Genomic DNA, 25,411 nt, shown 5'->3' with positions numbered 1-25,411 from the left:
GACAAACTCTTCAAAATGAGGGGTCACTCAATAGGGGTTGCTATTTGAAAAAAATAAGTCACCCCCTACCACCTACCCTGTTAGGGGGGTAAAAAAATATGTTTCATGTGAAAATTGCGGAATCTTTGTTAACTATTATTGCCACTAATAGAATATTTCTATCTATTTCGGTTTTAAAAATACAGATTTGTTTCCATACTTAATTTACACACTGTATATTAATATATGTGTATACTAGCTGTAACCCGCGGGCTTTGCCCCGTTTAACTTCTTAATTTTCAAGATTATCTCGTTCGCATGGCTCAATCACGTCCTGGTTGAAGTTTGTTCGCTACGCTCACTCAACTTTGGGTTGGAGCTCGTTCGCTACGCTCACTCACCTTTAGGTTGGAGCTCGTTCGCTGCGCTCACTTGCCTTCAGGTTAGCTCGTTCGCTACGCTAACTCGCCTCCAGGTTGAAGTTCGTTCGCTACGCTCACTCACCTTTTGGTTGCAAATTAGCTGTTGTCATAAATGTAAAAGAAATAATAGTGCTGCACCCTGTTGGTAATCCTTGTAACTTTAATGCTATTGAACATCATAGAACAGAACCAACTTGTTTAGTTGAAACAGCTGTTAAGATTCAATAATTCCATTTCTCATAAGGTTAACATGGGAAACTCCAGAGCCACTGGGGCGGAGCCCGAAAGGATTTTTGAAAAAATAATATGAATATATGTTAATCGGGAATGTGAGCTATCATCATGTCAAATTTCAGCCCAATCCGACCAGTATTTTTCGCGTTCACTTGTCACAAACATACATCCATACATCCATACCTCCATACATCCAAACTTTCTCATTTATAATATTAGTAGGATGAATTTGAACGGAGTGTGTATTTGGCCTCTGGGGACTTTGAAACGAAAAAGTAAATCCGTCCCGGGTCTAGTTTTTACCATGAGACCTACGGTAATAGCTCATTCTCTATAAAGGAAATTCGCTAACAATTTTTGGCTTTTTAAAACAACGTAAGAGTCTCTGAAGATTTCTTAATGATTTCGTTTTAAGAATAAGAATATCTTTATTGTCATTAAATACAAACAAAAATTGTTTGTATTTAACTGTTTCTTCTTATGATGTCTATTTTAATTCAAGTTTAACCGATTCAATCACATTTCAAATATCACCCGTGTTATTTACTATCATAAACATGTTCACTTTAGTTAAAATTAAAACGTAGCAATTATTGTACTCAGTGTGAGATTATAGACTTAAAACTCCAATATTACTTTCGCTTTGGTGTTGTCGTAGTTAAAAATTAAAAAAAAAACATAGTCACACGGAACAAGACCTTTGAAAACGTAAATATTCAAATAAACACGCTCTTTGGTTATTTTATCACATACTCTTGATCTAGAGTAAGAGGTTTCAACTGAAGAAAACAATCAGCAAAAAGTGTTGTTGGGGAAAATCTTGTCCCCAGAGATTACCAATTATGACGCTCACTTCTCAGAAGATTGCTTTTTGTAATTACATATTTGTCCAAAACGCAATGCTGGGGTTAAAACTTGACCTACTTTATACACAGAATTTACTTTCTTCACTTTTAAAACTAGGAATTTTTAGCATACTGTTTCGATGTTCTCTGTTCAGTTTGATTGAATTCGTATATATCCGCTTGTATGGTTTGCGGTACTTAATTAAACATTTTATGCGACTGTAAATAGAAAATGTTAATTAACATTTTCTATTTACAGTCGCATAAAATGTTTAATTTAAAAATAGTATTGTGCTTATACACTTTTACCTAAACCTACCCAACATAATCACAGTGAACTTGAAGGTTGTTTGTTTGTCACTTCGTGAATCTGATATTCAAACATTTTCATAATAAAAAAAACTTTTTCAACTAACCAGCTGTTCAGGCCAGTTTAATTTTTTAGTGTTGCAATTAGTGTTTGGTACAATGTTTCGTTGCATCACTGTTAGTGGCAATGAAACCTCTCTTAGAAGTTTTGTGTAGTGATTTTTAGTAATTAAAACACAATCGTAAGTAAAGTAGTGTACGCAACTCGCGTAAATAGTGTTAATGACACTGGTAGAAGTTTTAAGGCACTCGCCAAGGTTCGTATCTTAAATTTTCTACTCGTGTTGTTAGCACTATCTTTACGCAATCGTTGCGTAAACTACTATTATGTAACATAACTAAGCTAGACTAGATGTTTTCGATGTCAATGTACTAAAGTGGTTTTATAAGTTAAACTGGAAAAAATCTAAAAGGTGGTAAGGAAACTCGCAAAATAATGCTAGCATGTTAAAATTATATACAAAATGTATTTACTTCTAATAGTTTGTCTACCAATTAATTTGTGTGTAATAAAAACTCAACTTGCTAAATTGTATGTCTTTCTACTGTATAAGAGCACATTTTTTTTAGTAAATATCAAAAATAACTTTTTAACTTCTCGGAAAAAGTATGGTAGACGTCGGACTACCTATAAAAACTACTTTTCGTAATTGAAATAACATGAGGTTTAAATAATTTGTTTTGTGGAATTATAACCAGAAATAAATCATTACACTGCTAACTCTTATTACATTTTCAGTTTTGGTATTAACTCTGAGATCTGATTCACTTTCAACATCCTTATAAGGGTACTACTGGAACTAAAATTTACTTTGCTTATAAGGGTGTTAATAAAAAATCTAAATCTAGCTTATAGTAAACGTGTGTATTAATTTAATATACGCAATAAGAGTAAAGTTTAAACATGAATTTCTCTACCATTAAATGCATTGACTATAAATGTGATACCCAGAGTCCTCAGATTTTGTTTAACACCTTATACTACTAAGTAACTAGACATATTTTTCTTAAAAAAAATTCAGAATTTAAAATAACAACAACTTTAATAACATTGAAGATTGCTTTTTTAAATATTCAAGCCAAAACTAAAATATTTGTACTGTACTGTAGAAACATTAAATGAATATTTCATTCTACATTGATGTAATATCAAATATAATAGAATCATTACTATACTGTCTTGATACGGATGTCAAATTCAAAGTTTGACTGAGAGCTACCTTGGTTAGAATAGCAATGTGATTTTACCTTATTTTGGTCTTGTTTTTCCTTTTCGCTTTATTTTTGTGTGTTAGTTTTACTGAAAGATGTACTTTAGTTATGTTATAAAATGAAAGGTAACTATAACGGGACATTTCTGATATTAAGTTGTTCCACATTTATTTTTGTATTAGTTCAAATAGCAATGTGTAATCAGTAAAACTAAATAATCTCCTTCCACTCATTTTGACATCATTTATTAAACAATAAATCAGATTTAGTTTTTAATTGTTGTTTAGTATGTAGTCTATATCTCCAAATAAGTGCTTGTTTATTTTTAATACAATCTGGGTACATTTTATGTTGAATGCCGTCGTGTCTAAATCTTGAATGTAAAATCCTTTGGATATGAAATAATTGACAAGTACTGTATTTAATATCTAACTACCACCTAATGCAATATTAATTGTTCTTAAACTATACGTCTGCATGAACCTCTGTTATTATGAATTGTGTATATTGGGTCTAGTGATAGAGCGTGGGACTTCGGTCCCTCAGATCACGGGTTCAAGGTTCAAATCCCGCCAAATCACCAATGGATTGTATCCAAGTGATAATGCCTTAACCCCAAAGTCTAGCCTAAAGTAATGTGAAAAACGATCCCGTGCTCGTGCCTAGCGTATTAGGACAAAAAATGAAAATAAATATTAAGTGCCTACATTTTTCTAACAGGCAATCTCAACTGTGTATCACTATTGACTTCTTAGAAATGAAGGCGTTTTACATTGTAAACTTGAATTTTTTATGCAACTTACTAACGAAGTAAATCGGTTTTGTTCAACAAAATACATACATTATACATTTGTTGAACATTTTACTTCATAATATTTATCTTTACAGTTTTAATTAGATTTTTTTAATTGCAATATAATTAAATTTTTATAACATAATAGTACTTCAGATGTTTTCGATTGAATCTATATAAATAAAATTAGAGTTTTGTCTGTACATTGCTCAGAATCATACATTTTTAGGTTATTTTTACGTTGTATACATTAAAGAAGCCGAAACAAGTCTCATCTAAATTTCTGTCTGTCTGTCTGTCTGTCTGTCTGTCTGTCTGACACACTCAAGATGGCATTTTACGCAATCTTCTCCAGGAAAACGAGAGTACCTATCAAGACCCAAGTCATTTTAATGTATTCACTGGATTGGCGAGAGTGTCTTTAGCCATTAAAATATGGTCTCACTACTTTGTAATTAAAATTACGGCCGTTCAAAAATGCAGTTTTGTGCGATTTTTGTCAAGTTTTCTTCCAATTTGTATCACATAATCATCTATGAAACAACGAACAGCTGTTCGGATCAAGATTATTTTTTCTAGCTGTCACTGAAATGTTTACAAATGTTGTTTACAAACACCACAACCATTTCCGATCACGTTTTGAAGGCAAATCCCATCCAAGTGAGATTAAAAACGTTTTTATTACATAAAGGATTTAATTAATCGCAAGTGGAATAATATAGTGTAACCGTAAATTAAATAACTAGGCATCATCCAGGTCAGGAACCAGAAATATGTGTATAAAATTGTTTTGGAGTTTTGATAACCAGAAAGAAGACATTGAATCAAGATTGAATCAGTGTTGTATACGGCTGGGAAACTTAAATTTACTAATGACCGTCGCCAATAGCTTAGAAACAATGTTCCACTCATTGACGGCGCTTCAATGGCGGTTGTGTAAAGTGTAAAGCAAAAAATTACAACTGCAGTGGGTGATTGTAACAGAGGTTTACGGATGATGCTGAACTCGATTTTCCAATGTGTCACTTTCTGTTCCTACCATTGACTATATAAAGTCAATAGTTCCTACTCACCGTGTGATGCAATCGCTGGACCATACAGCCAATAGGCCCATAGCCCTTCTCTTGGGTACGTGTGGTACGTATGCTTACCCAATTATTTATAACAACCCTTTCGACAACGATCCTTGATACCGGTACTTTTCCATAGAATACACGGCCTACCTAGGTACTTAAGAAATAAAATTATAAACGTCCAAAAACCCAACGTTGTGTAATTTTTGTCACATTTCCTTATAATGTTAATATATATACCAGCAACCATTGTTTAGAGAATACGTAATCTATTAAATAACAGAAAGTTATGTTGTATAAGGTTTTTTTTTTCAAACTGACACCGATAAGTTTACATTAAGAGTTGTGTACAAATAAAGCAATTAATGGGAAATAACTTTGATTGCCGATAACTTTTTACGAGAAAATCCAAAACCAAGAGATCAATAACCTTGATTAACGCATATAATTGGTCGGCTGTACTACAGTTCTTAACTGTAAACGTTGGTTTTTGGTATGGTACTGGTTCTTTTCCTTTTAACCTTTAGTAGCAGCAAGAATCATTTTTACGTACCAACACATTACAGTAATTTACAAATTAGTTATCGTTGGTGTTGCACCTTATTTATTACAGGCGTAGGCCTATTCAATGTAATTGATGTCTTAACTGTATAATTTTTGCTTTTTCTGTCTGGATTCCAAAATGTTATGCTAAGAAAACTATAACGCATTTTAGTAAAACATTTATTCAGCAAACCATCATGAGTTGTTCAAACACTTTGAACGTTGTTTATGTATCAATAGTTCGTGGCCTATTTTGGTAATTTTTATTACAAATTACCAATCTAAATCGTCTATAGTAGGCCTACTGTACTTCATTTCATATAGCAAACCGATTCAGATAGCATTTTGACAGAATTTCGAGTCATCTCCGGTCCAAGCAAATATAAATTGTTATGATCAAATTTTATGGCATTAACAAAGATTTCAAGTACTAATTTTATATGTACCTTTTTATATGTACCTTAAAGCGTAGCAGATTCCCTAATTAAGTTCGGTATTTTTGTGTGTATGTATGATGGTAACGCATTAATGTCCTTGTTTCTCAATGTTTCACGGAAAGGACAAGAGCGCCTTGATAATTAAAATGTCAACCCGAATAAAGTGTTAAATTAAGAGGTTGAGGTAGTACCTTAAATACTTTTAACCATTATGTTATAGTCCTTTAAATTCTGAACAAAATTGTACAAATCCCATTTCCGTATATTTACTCTCACCGCTTACACATGATAAAGGTTGTTGACAAACTTATGGGAGAAAGTATGTGTCAGAATGCTGATACCGTTTATTTAGTTTAATCATTGGATATAACATATGGACCAACAAGATCCGGGTGACATTTAATTGCGAAGCATTAGTTTTGGCTTGAAACTGTCAGATACTGTATCTGCGAAGGAATAGTTTTGTCAGCATATCTGAAAGTGTGCAAACCAACTGCTGTGCTTTATATAAGAAGGTTTTAACTGACTATGATAAGATCCCCGTGCGTAGAACGGGCACACAGCTAGTTGTTAATATTAGTTTCAAACCTCTACAAGGGGAATGATTTGATACGTTTACGATAATTCCAACGAGTTGTTCTGGCGTGCCTCAAAACTGAGTATACAGAAGAGAAAATGTGTTTCTTCAATTTACTTTAAAAACCAATTACACACACTTGCCATGCAAATTATACAGGCAAATCTCAATCGTACTTATTGTTTCAATGTAAATCTCTTGTTTATTTGTATTAAACTGGGTGGCATAATCAAAACTAATAACTTTATCGTATTGTAATCTTAGTCAATCTGTAATAAAAACCAAAGGTTTTACCAAGAAAGAGTAAACAAACTATTACAAATATAAATACCCCCGCCGCAGCAAACCTGCAGACTAAGCGAATTTCAACTCGTCTGATTACATTTTTACTAAAATATTTCCATAAATAAGACATATTATTCCCTATTTAAATAACATTAGATTTAACGAGTGCTTAGGTTTGCTGCTACGGGGAAGGTATAAAGTGTTTTTTGACCATACGTCAATAGTATAGGATGAAATAAATAAATTTGCCAAATTTTATCAATATATACCGATAAACAAGTAAACTACAACAATTTTCATTTTCTCCATAACAATAACATGGGAATTTTTAATTACACTATTTTTGAATTTTCTCCGTGACCATTAGGCATACAACAGCGCTTCAATATACTAAATTATTTCTTTTTTTAAGCCCTACAAAACGGTTTAGAAAGAAATCGCAAAATTTTTTGTTTTTAGGTTCAAAAATGGGAAAAACCCATTTTTACCCCATAAAACCCCCCATAAACCCCCGTTTCCATGGTCCGATTATGCTGGATCGCGAACTCGTTCGAATAAACGTAGGTTTACACGTTTGTACCAAATTTCATCAAAATCGGATCATTTTTGCTCAAGTTATCGCGCTAACGGACACATATATATATAAATATATATATAAATATATATATATATATGAATTTGAACGGATGGTGTTTTTGGCCTCTAGGGACCTCAAAATGAAAAATTAAATCGGTCTCGGGTCCAGGTCTTACCATGAGTACTACGGTAATAGCTTATTCCCTATATGGGAAATTCGCTAAAAGGTAATAGCTCATGGGTGTTTAATATTTTAAATAAAATAAAATACTACACTTCAATTAAAGTTCGTGCTCATAGGAGTTTATTTATTATTAGTTTATAAACCAATATTATTCCGGGAAGTTTCTCTTTAAGGCCTTTCTTTCAAGTGTGCGGCTTACGGTTTTCACAAAAATCCAAGGTTCTTATTTGCTGCATAAATAGATAATGGTTTTTTTAAATGTCTGATTATAGTTCCTATAAACACGTAACGTATCTATTGCAAGTATGCTTTATATTGTGTTAATGCTATTGAAACCCAAGTTTAAAGAAGAAACTAACTGTTTATATAAGGAAAATCACAGATAAAACTCACTTTATTACCATACACATTCTATTGGGAACTGTTTTAAAATAATAAGTTTTAATTAAATGAATTAAATTTAAAATTGAAAATTATTTTATTAGGCATTGTATTTGATTATTATGTATATTTTGACATATTGCACATACATTTTACTCTAATGTGATAATGTTTTCAACAAAATAGATAAACTGATTAACAAAATAAATAAATAATCATTCACGACCCAGAGATAATTAATTGGGTGTTTTTAAAACAATCCCTTTAGGAGGCAACAGGAAATATAATAATGATAAATCGTTATAAAAATACTCTCTCTCGAGACACGTTGAGCCTTCTTTCAGGAAATTAAAACTTTGTCTTTAGAAAAAGAAGGGAAAGCATAACTTGATTTTTTTATTTTATTTTGTATTATTAACTTTAGGATGATAAATTACTAACATTAAGATAATAGTTTGTGTAGTACATCAGTAAGTCTTAAGTTCTAAATGGAACTATATCACAAAAGCATAGTATATCTTTTAAACTTGTTCACATTACAATCACATAAAGCACAATCACATACAATACAATCACGTAATAATTTTTTTACTAATACATTAAACTTATTATTTTTTTAATTTGTTTTTACTTTTTTAATTACTTTTTTGAATTGTATGTATTACATGAATAGATTGACTTTGATGTGAAATAAATTTTTTTAAATGGCTTACATTTCATATTAGTTTTCTGTGAACAAAAATACGAAATGTTTCACATTTATTTAGTTCAATCTATGAACAAATTTATTAATTCATTAATTGTAATATTCATATTTGTATTTTAATAGTTAAATACTTAAAAGATATTAACTGTTTCTCTGAGATGAATTCATTTACGTCTCTTTCTTGACTGTGTTTTAGTAATTTGGATCCATTTCAAATTAATGACTGGATAATATTTAATAAATAAAGTACAGTAACTAAAAAACTATTTTTGTATTAACTGTGTCATTATTGCATAGCATTCCATAACATTGTCTTAGTGTTCTAAACTTTCCAGTTTGTCTTTGTTCTATCATTTTACCCTGTAAATAGCAAGAATCGTATAAATAGTTTTTAAACTATGGAGATGTTTATAATTTCACTTCAATCCTATCCAGTCCTTGGAGGCTAGCGGCCATCTTGGATAGTTTCAAACAGCTGCTGAAGAGTTGATTATCATCCAAAAATAGTTTTTCAATCACCTAAGTGATTGCAATTTAAATATCTAGTAAATGTCTAGTGAGATTAGAAATTTACTTTGTAGTTTTGTATTTGTTTTAGAACGTCTAGGTTCCAAGGACCCTTAACTTACTAACTCCAAATAATATACTGAGATAATTAATGGCTTGTCTGGGTGACAAGTATATGATGTTGTATGGGGATAAGACAAGATTTACACAAACACCCTCACTAAAGAGAAGATTGTCTGAAAGTGGCAGGGTAAGCCGCGTTGTCCAGATAATTCCAGTTGAAGTCGTCGTCGCTTTCTTCTTGATTTTCGCCACTCTCTACAGAGCATTGGAACTGTTTCCTTTTACTTTTCTGGTGAAGTGTAATCTGAGTGGAATTATTGAATTCTTAGGATTTTATTTAGGTAATGATTTTTTTGCAATTGTTTCAAAACAAGTCAACTCAAGTACAACAACAAACAACAAGTAGTTAGTCATTTAGGTTTTATTTGGGGAAATGTCTTTGACTACTCGAAACCTCCTAATGAAAAAATGTATTTCTAAAGCTTTTTAGTAGTTTAATTTAGGGTGTAATAGAGTACATTCCAACCAGGCGATTAAAATTAATTGTTATTTTTATGTGTTGTGATATCTACGTCTTTGGAGTATTTTCGATTTTTGTAAGGAATAGATATGCAAACACTAGTTCTATTACTTGTAAAGTTGACCTTTTTTCAACTTTTTTATGTTTAACATATAATTAACTTAACTGACGTTAAGTTTATCCTATCTCCAAATAATTTACAGTAATTATAAATAAATAAATAATTTACTAAACCGCTTACTAATTTTTAATTTAACATTGATTTTTTCTATACTTACAATATCGATATGTACTTCAATTATAATACTTCAAAGTATAATCCTCCAATTTCCTTTAACCAATCTGTTATCAAATGTCATTAAATTGTCAATTTTTCATTGTTATAAACTTGATTAAAACAAAAAGTATATTTATGTAAAAAATTATTGCACTAAAATTAAATTTACTACAAATTTGGCGAATACTTAGCAGTAAATGTAATAGGGTTAGAGCGTTTCCATTACTTCACTATTGGTTATGGGATAAAATTCCTCCACATTTCTATCTTCAAAAGACGATTAGAGGCAATATTGTCGAGCTGAGGAGTGGAGGATATAATCCTGGCTTTGCCAAGTGATCGTTTGCCTCAATGGGCTCCAGCTTGCCTCTTCATAGTGGCCGGTCTCCGCTGTATAAAGTCAAATAAATTACTTTTTAGTATAAGTTGATTTTTAACGCATACATGTAATCTTATCTTACTAATATTATAAATGTGAAAGTTTGTGTGTTTGTTTGTTTGTGTGTTTGAAGTTCAATCACGCATAAACCACTGGACGGATTGTGAAAGTTTGTGTGTTTGTTTGTTTGTGTGTTTGAAGTTCAATCACGCATAAGCCACTGGACGGATTGGGCTGAAATTTGGCATGCTGATAGCTTACATGCCCGATTAACATATAGGCATATTCTTAACTCAAAAATCCTTTCGGGCTCCACCCCATCGGCTCTGTAATTCCCCATGTTAACCTTATGAGTATTCCTATTTAAATGGAATTAAAGAATTTAGTCAGCTGTTTCAACTAAAAAAAGTTGGTTCTATGATATGGAAAAGCATTAAAAAGTTATAAGATTTACCAACAGGGTGCAGCACTATTTTTTTGCATTTATGAAAACAGCTAATTTGAACTAAGCAGCAACAAAAAACAAAGTCAAAGTAAGATTGTATACAGTTATGTTTATGTTTTTCATTTCATGAATAATTTGTGATATTTTGCAAACTTTTAATAATTTATTTTTCTCTATTGTTTAGGTGAAGTGGTAGAGCATTATGACTATGGTAGATGTGTAATACTATGGTATACCGTAAATTTAAATAAGCAAATTTTATCAAACCGTGTCCTCCCCCATTGAAAATGCAAATGCAAAGCTCGAGTATAACTGCAATAAGCGTTTTATACCTATATGCCAACCCCGTACGCAGGACGGGTACTCTGCTAGTATTATAAACGTGAAAGTTTGTGTGATTGTTTGTTTGTGTGTTTGAAGTTCAATCACGCATAAACCACTGGACGGATTGGGCTGAAATTTGGCTTGATGATAGCTTACATGCCCGATTAACATATAGGCATATTCTTATCTCAAAAATCCTTTCGGGCTCCGCCCCAGTGGCTCTGTAATTCCCCATGTTAACCTTGTGAGTATTCCTATTAAATGGAATTAAAGAATTTAGTCAGCTGTTTCAACTAAAAGTTGGTTCTATGATATGGAAAAGCATTAACAAGTTATAAGATTTACCAACAGCAGCACTATTTTTTTGCATTTATGAAAACAGCTAATTTGAACTAAGCAGCAACAAAAAACTGTGATTCGCAATGAGAACTGTCAAAGTAAGATTGTTTACAGTTATGTTTATGATTTTCATTTCATGCATAATTTGTGATATTTAGCGAATTGTTGATAATTTATTTTTCTCTATTGTTTAGGTGAAGTGGTAGAACATTATGGCTATGGTAGATGTGTAATACTATAGAATACTGTAAATTTAAAAAAGCAAATTTTATCAAACTGTTTCTTTCCTTTATTGCAAACGCAAAGCTTGAGTAGAACTGCAATAAGCATTTTATACTTATATTCCAACCCCGTACGAAGGACGGGTACTCTGCTAAGGAAATATAGCTAGAAATTAATTTAATTATTTTCAATTTTGAAAAATGCCCCAAAAGGGCCCAATTTGGGGGATAGGGGTGCTTTTTGAGAAATTTTCAAATGTAAACATAGGTTGTGTGATACATCAATTTAAAGGTCTAATCACCCCGATCATTTTGGTGCAAAAAAGGTTTAATTATCTTTAACCGTATTTACAGGGTGGGTCAAAACGTTTTAAAAAAGGACTTTGAAGTTAAGTACCGTATTACCCTAACTACTGAACGGAACAGCGCCAAATTTCTTTCCAAGCTTATTCTTGAGCTACTCTTTAAGATAACTTGTAGTAAGGGCATTTTCCATGTTATTTTCTAATTTTAAAAAAATCTCAAATTTTAAGAATAAAAGAAAGCTGAAAACTCAAAATTCTTAAATAGCAAGGTATAATAAATTTCATACCACGTGAAAGGTCCTTTTTTAACAAACATTTTACGTATTTAAGTTTTCTTTCTATCTCTTACCGTTTAAAAATTGCAGTGGAAAAACATAATTTTCTATGGTAAAATTATAACTAGTTTTCTAATAAATCATATTGCACTTTGTTCAACGATGTAGTAGGATTCATAACAAATTGATCGACTACTTTTACGTGTGTCAGAATTCATCTTGGACTCTTCATCCTGTTCTTTTCTCATTGGTAACTGAGCCAGTTTCAGAAAACTTCCTAACTAAATCATTTACAGCCATATGACTCAAGGTTATACCTGGATATCTATTGTTAAACACTTTGCAGTTATCCTGGAACACTTTTGTTATGACCAATAAGTAAAAATAAAGTCTATTTTTTTAAGTTTACACCATATTTGATTATGTACTACAGGATATGGTACTTTTGAAATTAGTACTACCATTGACTAGTCAATGGTACTACAGAAAGCGGCCCACGCTTGGGTTTTTCTCATCAGCTATAAAACTTGTTTTTCACAAAGTAAAACGTAATGACTTGTTTGCCTATCTGCATAAAAATAATTATGAATTGTTTCCTTCAGTTATTGCACTATTTAATGTGTCTAGAGACGAATTTTGGCTGTTTTATTAGAAAACTAGTTACAATTTTACCATAGAAACTTATGTTTTTCTACTGCAATTTTTAAACGGTAAGAGATAGAAAGAAAACTTAAATACGTAAAATGTTTGTTAAAAAAGGACCTTTCACGTGGTATGAAATTTATTATACCTTGCTATTTAAGAATTTTGAGTTTTCAGCTTTCTTTTATTCTTAAAATTTGAGATTTTTTTTAAATTAGAAAATAACATGGAAAATGCCCTTACTACAAGTTATCTTAAAGAGTAGCTCAAGAATAAGCTTGGAAAGAAATTTGGCGCTGTTCCGTTCAGTAGTTAGGGTAATACGGTACTTAACTTCAAAGTCCTTTTTTAAAACGTTTTGACCCACCCTGTAAATACGGTTAAAGATAATTAAACTTTTTTGCACCAAAATGATCGGGGTGATTAGACCTTTAAATTGATGTATCACACAACCCATGTTTACATTTGAAAATTTCTCAAAAAGCACCTCTACCCCCCAAATTGGGCCCTTTTGGGGCATTTTTCAAAATTGAAAATAATTTTATTGGATTTGGCATGTCCAAATTAGGGGGAAATAAGAACAAACAAGTGTTGAAAGCCTTACCTTTGCACACAACAGATATGGAAAGTTTTCAAATGAACACCCTGTATAAAATGTTATTCAGTGTCGAGTGTCGAGCTTGTGTATGAATGTGTTCATCAATGTGTATGACATTGAGCTCAAGACATTTTTATTATTTGATACCACGAAATTGAATGCTAGAACTATACGTGTAAAACACTAAACACTTTATTTTTTCTAGGATTAGGTACATGTACGTGGTTTTAAGTTTCACAATCATATACATTGCATTGAAGTTTATGAATATAATTTGAGCTATAAGTCAGTTTAATCACTGTAAAGGGATAAGTCGGGCCACTGGGGACAAAACTTTGGTGATCAACTCGCTCCGAACTGATGAAATATGGCAAATACAAATCATTAGCATTCATCTGGTGTTAAGTAATGAACAAATATTGCTTAATAGTATTTTCTAGTATTTTTAGTGACAAATCGAATGTTTTGTTTCTGAAATTTAACTGTACAGTTTTATATTTATCTGTTGAAATTTGGTAAGAAAATGGGCAAAATAATGATTTTAATAAGTTATTTGTATCATCGTTCAATAATATTTGCACGTATTTAATTTCAAAAAACGTGATCCAATGCTTAACTGACTCCTTTGCTAAACTATTTTAAAATGTAATTACTCCAAAAAGAAAAAGTACGACCCCGTGTGATAGATGTTGATAATCTAGTTAAAGTCTTTGGGACACGTAGAGAAGAAGAACAACATTGCATACTGATGATGTCTGGGACTGAATCCGACTGAAACTAGCCCAACTCTGTATTTTATCTGCGTTACAATACCCTTCTCACAATTTCTCACTGTTTACTTTGTTATTAACGAGTATAAATTTACGTTTAAGATATTTTTCACTTAAGTGTAAAATGTGTTCGGTTGATTGTCGTATCGTGTTCTTGTTAAAAAATAATTTTCTTTTTGGAACAAAAATATTTGCTGAAGAGGGGCTCAAAATCTCAAAAACCATTGAGTTTGTGTAGTAATCGATTAAATATTTTATGATTTTTTTTAATCTGACTAATTGTAAGGAATTTGTAGACTGATGTGAAATGTTTCTGCAGCTTTGTTACTAAGATCGGGTGTTTCTTTATTCTTTATTCTTCTCTCTTCTTTCTTAATTCTTTCCCAGTCAGCAGATCAGCGGATATATCTTTGACCACTGTTATAACGACACGTTCTATTTCCAAGTCACAGCCAGTTTAAAAGTAATTATAAACTTTGAATGGAGCCATCGCCAAAAGTACTCTGATGTGAATTATTGATTAGTTAAATAAATTGATTAGTAGTTAAATACGCTGACTGTTCAACCAAGGAGCAAACAGAATGGGCAATTGTAAACTAACTTTTTGTCATATCAAATATCACCACAACCTTTGGGAAAATATAGTTCTAATCTGTAACACTGTGAGTGCCTCGCAGAACAATGATTTATTATTATTACTTTCTCCTTCTACACAGTATGTGGAGAAAATATTGTTTTCGTAAAAATTTTCGAGCTTGAGTTTTGAGTGGATATGTCCGTTTTGGGTCGACCTGAACCCAAAAAGGTTGTTCACGTGTGTTTGTGTGACAGGGTAAATAGAATTAACCAGTCTCGCCTTTGTCGTCTGGAGAGGGTGTGTGTGTGTGTGTGTGTGTGGGTGTGTGTGTGTGTGTATGTATCAGTGAACACGATAACTTGGAGTAATTTTGGTCCGATTTTGGTGAAATTTGCCATGCATCTGTAAACCTGTATGAACATGAATAAGTTATATATTACCAAGCCTGTATTTAGTATTTGGTTCCTATGAATATTTTTTTGTTTAATGGTTTAGTTAAAAAAAATCTAATCAGACCAATAGAAATTCGCCTGTTATGGAGGTTTTCTGCGGCGGGGTATTATTGTTTGTTGGTTATGGGAGCGCCCACAATGGCACGGTATACCACCACCGGTGCGGCACAATTTACCCTCGTACCGCAAAAATGCTGCATGTCCTATTTTTGCTGCGCGGTATTTCAGTGGTACGCATATTCTCGGTGTAGAGCAGTTGTCAGTTGAGTTAGCAATGCCTACTTATCGATTTGTAGAAGTACCGCGTACAGCGCACCGCGCCAGTGTGGGCTCCCTACCATGTCGAGGCGGTATAAATACCCATAACGCAGACCGCTTACCGCGGCAGTTTGAGCAGGCCTTAAATCTTAAAACTGTTTAGCTCGTCAAGAAAATTGATGTAATGTGATGAACGTAAAAAAATATATTACCACCAAAATCCAAATCCAACTTGACACTAGTTTTAATTAATAATCTGACACAACTCAAGTGTACATATTTTTGAACCAACACCATGAAAGAATATTAGGCATGGCTATAAACAGGTTTACAATTTTCTAGAATCTTGTTTATTGTATTTTGAATTCGTTGGTTTTACTCAGCTTATTTACAAATTAGCTGACGAAATGCGTATTTTTCACCGCCTAGTTCACGCTCTGTAAAGACTTCTGTACATGTGAGGCGTCCTTTACATCTATCGTAAGCGGTTACTCTTTCCGGCGAATAGATGTGTTCTTTCATAACGCAGTGAATGCAAGGTTGATCTAACCCTCCATGATTTTGTTGGTTACCGTTAGAGGTGTATCCCAATCCACATTTGAAGAAAGCCCCACAGAGTGTACCTGAAACATGACAGTTATATAATACCGTTGTTTACACTTCAAAAACACAATTCTGACATCCGCATCTATAAATAACTAATTGGAAAGTATATAGGCTTAAAGAAATTCTAAATTTTTCCATAACCTAACTCAACAATGTCTAGTAGTTTTGAATTCCGAGTCGAGCTGAACCTATACGCTCGGATGATCGAGGACTAGGTCAGAAAATTTAGCCCGAACTTTTAGCAACAAGACTGCGAAGATTTTGAGATCGAACATTTCCAATGTTATCGAGTTAGAGTAGATAATGATGGTGTCTACTAATAGGTAGCTGGAATTTTACCTCCCTTGAATGCCTATTAAGAAAACCATTGATATGGCAAAATTGATATGGCGTAGCAAACCGAGCGCTGCCAAACGCGGAATGATAACCCTCTTGACACGGGGTCTAAAGAAAAACCCCAAATTGTGGATGTATTAGATTAGCAGTAAAAGCAGGAATTTTACCCTATTCCCCAGGGTGAATAAAAAGTCAAGACCCCCCCCCCCTCTAATATTTTTCCAAGTAAATATACAGAAATATCCTTTTAGTGATCGTGTAATATTAGCAGGAAGTTTCATTATATGATTTTGAAAATTTTGAGTGTCCCCCGAAAAGGGGGGATTTGGTGGGCAACTCAAATATTTATAATGTAAACCCCCTTAAAGTGACACCTCATTTTAAAGTGTTTACAAAAACTTAAGGAATGGTGAAAACTAGAGGTCGCTTTCTCTTCTCTATTCAAAATGGTAGCCCGTCAAATGTTGTGGAAAATCAATGGTAAAGTTGGTTCGTAATGGGAATATTGGCTACCATTTTGGATAGAGAAGAAATAGTGAACTCTGGTTTTCACCATTCTTTAAGTTTTTGTAAACACTTCAAAATGAGTTGTCACTTGATGGGGGTTTAAATTGAAACATTTTTATATGCCCCCCAAATCATTCACCCTGTATAACCAAGGTTTTGGGGACTGTAGATGTACGGCCCGGAATTTCACTATCGAAATTTTTTCCTCCAACCCACGTAAAATCATCCGAGTGCCTAATTCGGAATTTTACGCCTTGACAAGAGAAATCGCGCCTGTAAATTTCGGTGAGAATTACAAATTTTGTACTTTATTGGTTTTCTTTCCATGAGAGACCGTTAAACAGTTAACTAAAGTTTACCGCTGAATATATTAATGTCAAATCCTCACATTATCAGGTTACGGACCTTTAGTGCGTATTATATTGAATTGTAGTTTATAATGAACAGATGTTTTATTTGCTTTTTCGTTCGAGTACAGGATTACCATACGAGTCCAGTAAACACATTTTGGACGAGTGACGTACGACATTTTACGCCATACTACTAAATCCGTACAAATCCTTATATATAATCACCGACTAAAGGACTTACAATCACTAGTCATAACCTCTAAGAGAGGTTATGTTTTTATCTATAAACTAACCACTCTCACTCATTGCTAAATACAGTATAATCAGCTGGTTGGTGTCTGGTAAAACCCATTACAGTACAGTAGTACGTAATGAAACCCCATTTGATTAAGCTGACGGCAAACAGCTATTTTCTGGACTAAATCCTTGAGTTGGAAGTTCGTCAAAATAGTGTAGTGTGGCGTAAACAGCTTTTTTTAATGCAAGCGTTGTGGGTGTAAAGTAGCATTATCGTTTTCAGTCCTAGGGAGTAAAAATTAGCTGATGTAAACAGTTGAAAATTTCGATAGTGGCAATCGAATCGATCGAAATTATTTATCGATTGATTTATTAGGTAAGGTGTTAGCCTAGTTGTCGATTGCTCGACATATCGATGGTATATTGTACTGTGACACAATCTTATAGACGAAATGATCGAATCACTTACTAAACAGCTGCTTATTTGCAACAGTAGAATTGAAAACAAGCTGAAAGTCGTTTTGAGAGGTTATCTTTAAATAAAAATTGTTTCGTTTTCTAGCGTTGTTTCTTAATTAATGATGCAATATGACGAAAAACATAGTTCTCCACACGGACAAAAGTGACTTTTTACCCTCGCTCATTTTAAAGTAAAACTTAACCTCGGGTCAAAAAGAGTCACTTTATGCCCTAGTGATGAAATATTCTATTTTCATAAAAAAAAGAGTAAAGAACAGTGACCAACCAGCCGGGACATTTAATTAGATTTCCACCCCTACGAATTAATAGAATAGTTACACTCTTTGACTTAGTATATGAAGAATACGATGATTAATAATTGTATTAAATGAATAGTGTTGAAAAAGATAACATTAGTGAAAATAGTTGCGCAACGGTCAATTCGTTGTTGAGGAAGTAAGTCAGTATTTTGTGATATTTTTATACTTTTTTGATGTTCAATAAAGAAAGTGGGTGATTTAGTATTGTGTATGGATAAGCAGTTTAGCATTACCTATCATCTAATCTTAATCCTTATTTAAACTACTGGTGCAATCGTAAATTACAAAAAAGATTTTAACACTTACACATTAGAAGCAGGAGAATCAAGTTGATCAAGTACATGTTGCGCCATGTAGAGATACTTTGAAAATATAAAATTATAGTTGCAAGAGTACAACTTCTGGCGAGAGAAAATTGCTCTAATTGGATGGTGAACTAATTTATGTGACAAGTTTATGATGATCGATACATTCTAATCGCCGTTTATCTATTTCTGTTTGCAATTTAACCATGTGCAAGTGGTGCAAATTTATATTTTGTAAGTACTCCTATTATAATTGCTAAAAAAAGTTTATTCACTTTACAAAAAATAATTTACAAGTTCTCTTCGTGAAAATTAGTCACTTTGCTTTACAAATGTTATATTGCTGATAAAGTTTATTTTTGTTATTTTAGTAAAATATTGGATTGATCGATAAAGATGGTACGTATACTTCTGTATCCAACAACCAATGTTAAATTTTAAACAAAATGCTCAAAAACCTTTACCAATTCGTTACAATGGTTTAAAAATTAATTAATGAGTGAGAGTACCTGAGAACAATACATCACACAATATACATCTACAATATTCTACTAATTTCACTTTAGACTACAGAAAGGCCACAGAGTGTAAGTGTTTGGTTAATTAATCAACTCTGTTGGTCTTGCTTCAGCTGAACCATTTGTCTGCAACAAACACTTCTAACCTGAATGACGCAAACGCAATTCAGAGAGATTGAGTTTGTAGTAATTTCCATCAATGTCACTATCATAGAAGATATTTTAAAGTGGAAAATTTAATCACCTTTTGACGTGATTAATGTTAATGTAGTTGTAATGTATGAGTTATTTGTTACGGCTTAAAATTAAGTTTACGCCACACTATATTATTTTGACGAACTTCCCACGCAAGGATTTAGTCCAGAAAACAGCTGTTTGCCACCAGCTTAATCAAATGGGGTTTCATTGCGTACTACTGTACTGCAATGAGTTTTACCGGACACCAATCAGCTGATTATACTTTAGTATTTGCGTGGCAATGAGTGTTTATAAACAAAACCATAACCTCTCTTAAGAGATTACGTCTAGTGATTTGTATTCCTTTAGTTGTTGGTCATATATAAAGATTTGTAAAGATTTAGTAGTATGGCGTAAACTATCGTACGTAACTCGTCCAAAATGTGTTTACCGGACGAGTGTGGTTGTTCCCATACGATTACCATACGAGTAAACACTTATTTTCAGGACTAGTAACGTAATATACTATTTCGCCACACTACTCTATTAAAGGACTTTGCATGCATGGGTTTTATCCCGGTAACAGCTGTTTTCCGCCTGCTTAATTAAACGGGATTCTATTACGTACTACTGAACGGTAATTAATTGTTACCACACTAGACTGTTTTAGACTTTCCACGCGTGAAATTAGTCCGGAAAACAGCTGTTTTCCGCCTACTTGAACAAATAGGATTTCATTACCTACTACTGTACTGTGATGAATGTTGCCGGACACTAGCTGATTATAATTTTGGCAATAAATCAACAAACAAAACCTCTCTTAAACGTTATGAGTAGTGATTGTTAAGTCTTTTAGTTGGTTAGAATAAATAATAATTATATAACGAATCGGTACTGTATGTTTTAGTGTTAGAGGTTGAGAGTTGTAGCCTACTTATGGCTAAAAATATCATACGTCACTCGCCAAAAATTGTGTTTACCGAACTAGTCACGTAGTATAAAATTTCCTATCATTACATGTCAATGTAAAATCATTACAAACCTGGAAGCAGTGTAGGTCTAAGCAAAATAGCTCTTTCCCCTTTATTTCGTACGGGAATTGCCATTCTCGCTCACTAAATCTGCTGTTTCTATAAAACAACAACATCCAGTAAGCAACTTGGCATAACCTTAGAAAAGCAAACATAACCTAAATTACATATACAACTAATACGTCCATCGCAGCAAACCTGACAGACTAAACGATTTTCCATTTGTCTGGCTAGATTTGTATTAAAATAATCCCTTAAAATAGTCAGATTTATTTCTTATTTAAATACAAATACAATACATAATGTAATAGCTTACTCCCTAAATGGGAAATTTTTTCAAACCGAGCCCATGGTTAAAATAAGTAGTGGTCTAGCTCCTAGCTAAGATAAAAGATAATAGCAAAACCATCACACTATTTATTTTACTTTCATCCTTCACATTAAAATACTCACCTTCATAATGTTAGTGTTTTAAAAATCTCCAAAAGTATAATGAAATAGATTTATACTCCTTGAAGTCATACATTGAATAGATGGAATCTGTATTGCTACGTATATTGATGTGACATTGCAACACATAATGTAAATACAGAATCATTGATGCCACGTAATAAATTCTGATATGGCATGTATAGGATTATCATGTATCATGTATACATCATGTATAGTTATTGGCAGTCTAGGTGTAAGAACCTGATGTTACTGAGCTTTTACTGTCACCATTTTTGTGTAATTACTTATCTGTTAGGGTAATACACATTTTTTACCATCACGGTATCTTTTTATTTTCATTTACGTGTTAAACGTTCAAAATCGAACAATTTGTTTTATAATAATACCTTTTTGGTATTGTTTGATTAATACAACAGGTCACTGCCAAAATCGAACACAGCCAATAACTAATAAATGCTAATGAACATTTGATTCAATATTTCTGTTCATATTCTCGTGTTATTAATGAAAAGTCAAACTCAAATGGAAGATTGCCATTATTCAATTCTTTGTTATGCAAATAAAATGTCCCCTTTTATTGATGATACGGGGTTTTTGTTTATTCCTGGGAATAGGTATTTTCCCCCTGAATTATTTAAATCACAATATAATAATTAAGTACCTAAGTATGAATCACTTAGTTGCTTTAAAAGTGTAATACTGTGATAATGTGATTATTAAGTCATTAATGTGATCTGAATCCCTTCTCGATTAGTATGGATGGAAGATTGTTCATTATTGAATGCCGTCGTGTCGCCTGTGGTAGAAATATCTTAAGAGGGTTCCCTACCCCCGCCGAAAAACGTCAGAAAACCGCTTCGCGCGGTATCATATAGCGATTCTAGTTTTAACATTTAAATTGTGAACCAAACACCATTTTGTACATAAAGAGTGGTTCTACTAAGTTTGCTTTTTAAAAAATGTCTATGCTTACGCAATCAAGGGCAACGACTTGTCAAAGTTAGTGAACTTTAACTGTAAAGTTCACTAACTTTGACAAGTCGTTGCCCTTGATTGCGTAAGCATAGACATTTTTTAAAAAGCAAACTTAGTAGAACCACTCTTTATGTACAAAATGGTGTTTGGTTCACAATTTAAATGTTAAAACTAGAATCGCTATATGATACCGCGCGAAGCGGTTTTCTGACGTTTTTCGGCGGGGGTAGGGAACCCTCTTAAGAGTTATTCTTGATAGGATTCCAATTGTTAAAAATAATTTCAAAGATAGTTTAGTCTGTTGTGTATGCATTTTACTTACAAACCTACACTTTTAGTTAGTTAGTGTGTGAGGGACAGGTACGATTCCCGGTGAATCCACAAACATTTTATAGAAATGCCACTGACACAGACACTAACAATAAAATGTTGGATTCATAGTATTAGTTCACACACTTGTGTTGTTGGATGTAGCTTTCAAAATAAACTTATAACTCTATTATTGGTTTATAGCCATTTTACAGATACAGTGGTTAATTAATTTTATAGAAATTAACACAAGTCATCCCTATATACTCTCCATTTACTCAATTTCAAATACCATGTAACACAATATTCCTTTATAATATTTTAACCATTTGTCGCAAGCTTTTGGGAACTAAAATAAGATAACTAACTTGCAACCTCCTCTTAAGTGTTTTTTTTTTTAAGACCCCAAATGAGAAGAAATCTTTAAATAAGACAAATTAATATAATGATTGTTCAAAGGTCAATTTGGTTAAACTGTCATGTTTTTATATCACGAAAAAGGAAGAAAGTTTACTTACCGGTCGATTGTAGCAGATAGGCCCAAATGTTACCCTCTCTTAGTAGAGTCACATTATCTTCACCCTCGGGACCAGTGGGGGTAACTGAAGTTTACCCAGCATGAGGGGAAATGTTGTTTTTATCATGTAGTCTTGTAAAATGACGTTACAAAACCTTCACTTTATTAAACTTGTTTACGAAGGGTTTCTTTGGATATTTACCATGACTCTTGTGGTGACAAAATTTGTGGTGTACTTTAAAAAACTGTTAGATTAATGAAAGAATATACCGGCACTTTTTTATGTGAATCGTGAAGTTTACTTTAACGGATGGAAATATTATACAAAATTCCATATTAATATCATAAACTAATAATTAATATAAAGTAAAATTTGCATTAAACTAAACGAATGTTGGATTTTGTTTTCGGCCATTTTTGAAGAAACGTAAGCAATTATTTATGTAACTTACTTGAATATTAACCAGAGGAATCTGAATATACTATAACGTTAATCATAATACGGACAGTTAATATTTATTTTAGCAATAAATTAAAATATTAAACTTAGAAGATTATTTCAATTAATGATTGTTAACTCGTTCTCCATCATTTCCCATGCACAGTCTTCTCTGATGTGGGGGACCTTTCATTTTCAATTTTTTTACGGTATGAAATTACGAGTAATTATTGTTCTTTTTGCTATAAAATTATTTTGATTTGAACTGATTAAAATGGAGCTTTTTAGCAAATTTCCCTATCTTATATACTAAAAAAAATTTGCAAAACTAATGACAGCTAGCCTGACCATACTACTGGACCGAATTACACGCGGACTGTACCAAATGAAATATATTTTCCTATGTGCAGAATCCCTTTATAAAACCTTTAACCTTTCCGTTTACTCTCTCATATCAACACACGTTTGAATAAATAGTTTTTAAAAATTATTTTGTAAGAAACCATTTTGTAAAATTATATCTGCATTCAATTTTGTCACACAAAACTATAGATAAGATTATTAACAATCAATAAAACACTCTAATAGAAAATAACTCACAAAACAAGTTTATGATAAAACCCCATTTTCTAAAACAAATAATCAAAATCTAAAGTTTTTTTTATAAGTTTGCAGTAAAATAAAAAAAAACTTCAAGGAACAGGTTGGCGATGCATCAATGTGTCGTACAGACGAGAAAAACGTAGTCTTTTCAGTGAAAGAGGATGGAGCTCACATTTCACCGCACTTAATTGAAAATCTTTTCCTTTACTTCAAAGATTTATTTATCGTAAGTTTGAAATCATCAGATCTAGATAGATAAACCTAATTATCTTGTGTCTAAAAATATATGAAGTTAGTGCCTTTTGTACTTGATTTAAACGTGTTAAACATCTTACACTTTGCTTGTATATTGTTTACCTTAATTTTTTACATATCTGTAGGAGAGATAGGGCCTAGTCTATACTATTTTTGGAGTAGTGTTGAAAAATGCTTTAAGCGTAAAATGTACACACAAATAGTTTGAATAAAATCAAATAAAATCTAGAAGCAAAGGTTTAGAGGCTCTGAATTGAATTGAAAATAAACTGTTGATTGCACGGATTGGCCGATTTGAGGGATAATAAAGTATATGATAAAGTGTTGGATTACTCCACCGTAGTAGGTTCTACGTATTTATATACATAAAAATGTTTACCTTATACAATTTCGCAGTTTCTTTCCATATACCATTCTGAGAGCTCAAAGAAATTTAGTTTTTACCTTTGCCGTAGGATTACAGAACAAATACCAAAATACCCCCGCCGCAGCAAACCTGCCGTCTAAGCGAATTTCCATTTGGCCGAATTGATTTTCAATTGATCTATTTAAATAACATTAGGTTTAACGAGTACCTAGGTTTGCTGCTACAAGGAAACTAATAAAGTAGTGTGTTTTTAGTAAAATATTGATAGCTTACTATAAAATAAATAAATTTGCCAAGTTTGATCAAAATATATCCATAAACAAGCAAACTACAACATTTTACAATATTCTCCATAAGAATAACATGGGAATTTTAAATTTATCATTTTTTTAGTTTTCTCCGTAACCAATAACCGTACAAAAACACTTTGATATACTGAATTGTTTGTTTTTTTAAGCTCTTTAAGAAGGTTTAGAGAAAAATTGGGAAATTTTGTGTTTTGAGGGTAAGAAGTGAGAAAAACCAATTTTTACCCCATAAAACCCCCCATTAAACCCTGTTCCCATGGTCCGATCATGCTGGATCGCGAACTCATTCAAGTTTATCCCGCCTTACACCTTCAAACCAAATTTCATCAAAATCGGATAAAAATTACTCAAGTTATCGTGTTCACGGACACATATATATATATATAAATCTATATATATATATACCTATATATATATATATATATACATATATAAAAATTTGAACGAATGGTGTTTTTGGCCTCTGGGGACATTAAAATGAAAAAGTAAATCGGTCCCGGGCCTAAGTCTTACCATGAGACCTACGGTAATAGCTACTTCCCTATAGGGAAATTCGCTAAAAGTAACTACACATCTAAAATTCTCATGTCATTCTCATGGAGAAAATATGTGAAAATATTTTGATCAACTTTGGCGAATTAATTTATTTTATACTATACTATTAAGATTATACCCAAACAAAACAAAACTAGAAAAAAAATTTCTTTCCCGTAGCAGCAAACCTAAGTACTCTCTATAAAGTTATTCAAGTGAATACATTTAACAGGATTG

The 25,411-nt window shown here is 32.4% G+C and overlaps 1 pseudogene; it reads left to right on the top strand.

Moving 5' to 3' along the window:
• Positions 1-25,411, top strand: part of LOC128996296 (sodium channel protein 60E-like) — a 320,829-nt pseudogene that overhangs the window by 230,522 nt on the left and 64,896 nt on the right.

This window comes from Macrosteles quadrilineatus, unplaced genomic scaffold, assembly GCF_028750875.1.
Source record: "Macrosteles quadrilineatus isolate MER2022 unplaced genomic scaffold, UCM_ALF_1.0 Scaffold_6__1_contigs__length_79288215, whole genome shotgun sequence".
In the NCBI taxonomy this organism is placed as follows: domain Eukaryota; kingdom Metazoa; phylum Arthropoda; class Insecta; order Hemiptera; family Cicadellidae; genus Macrosteles; species Macrosteles quadrilineatus.
Note: the sequence above shows the minus strand (reverse complement) of the source record. Positions and strands in the feature narration are given on the sequence as shown.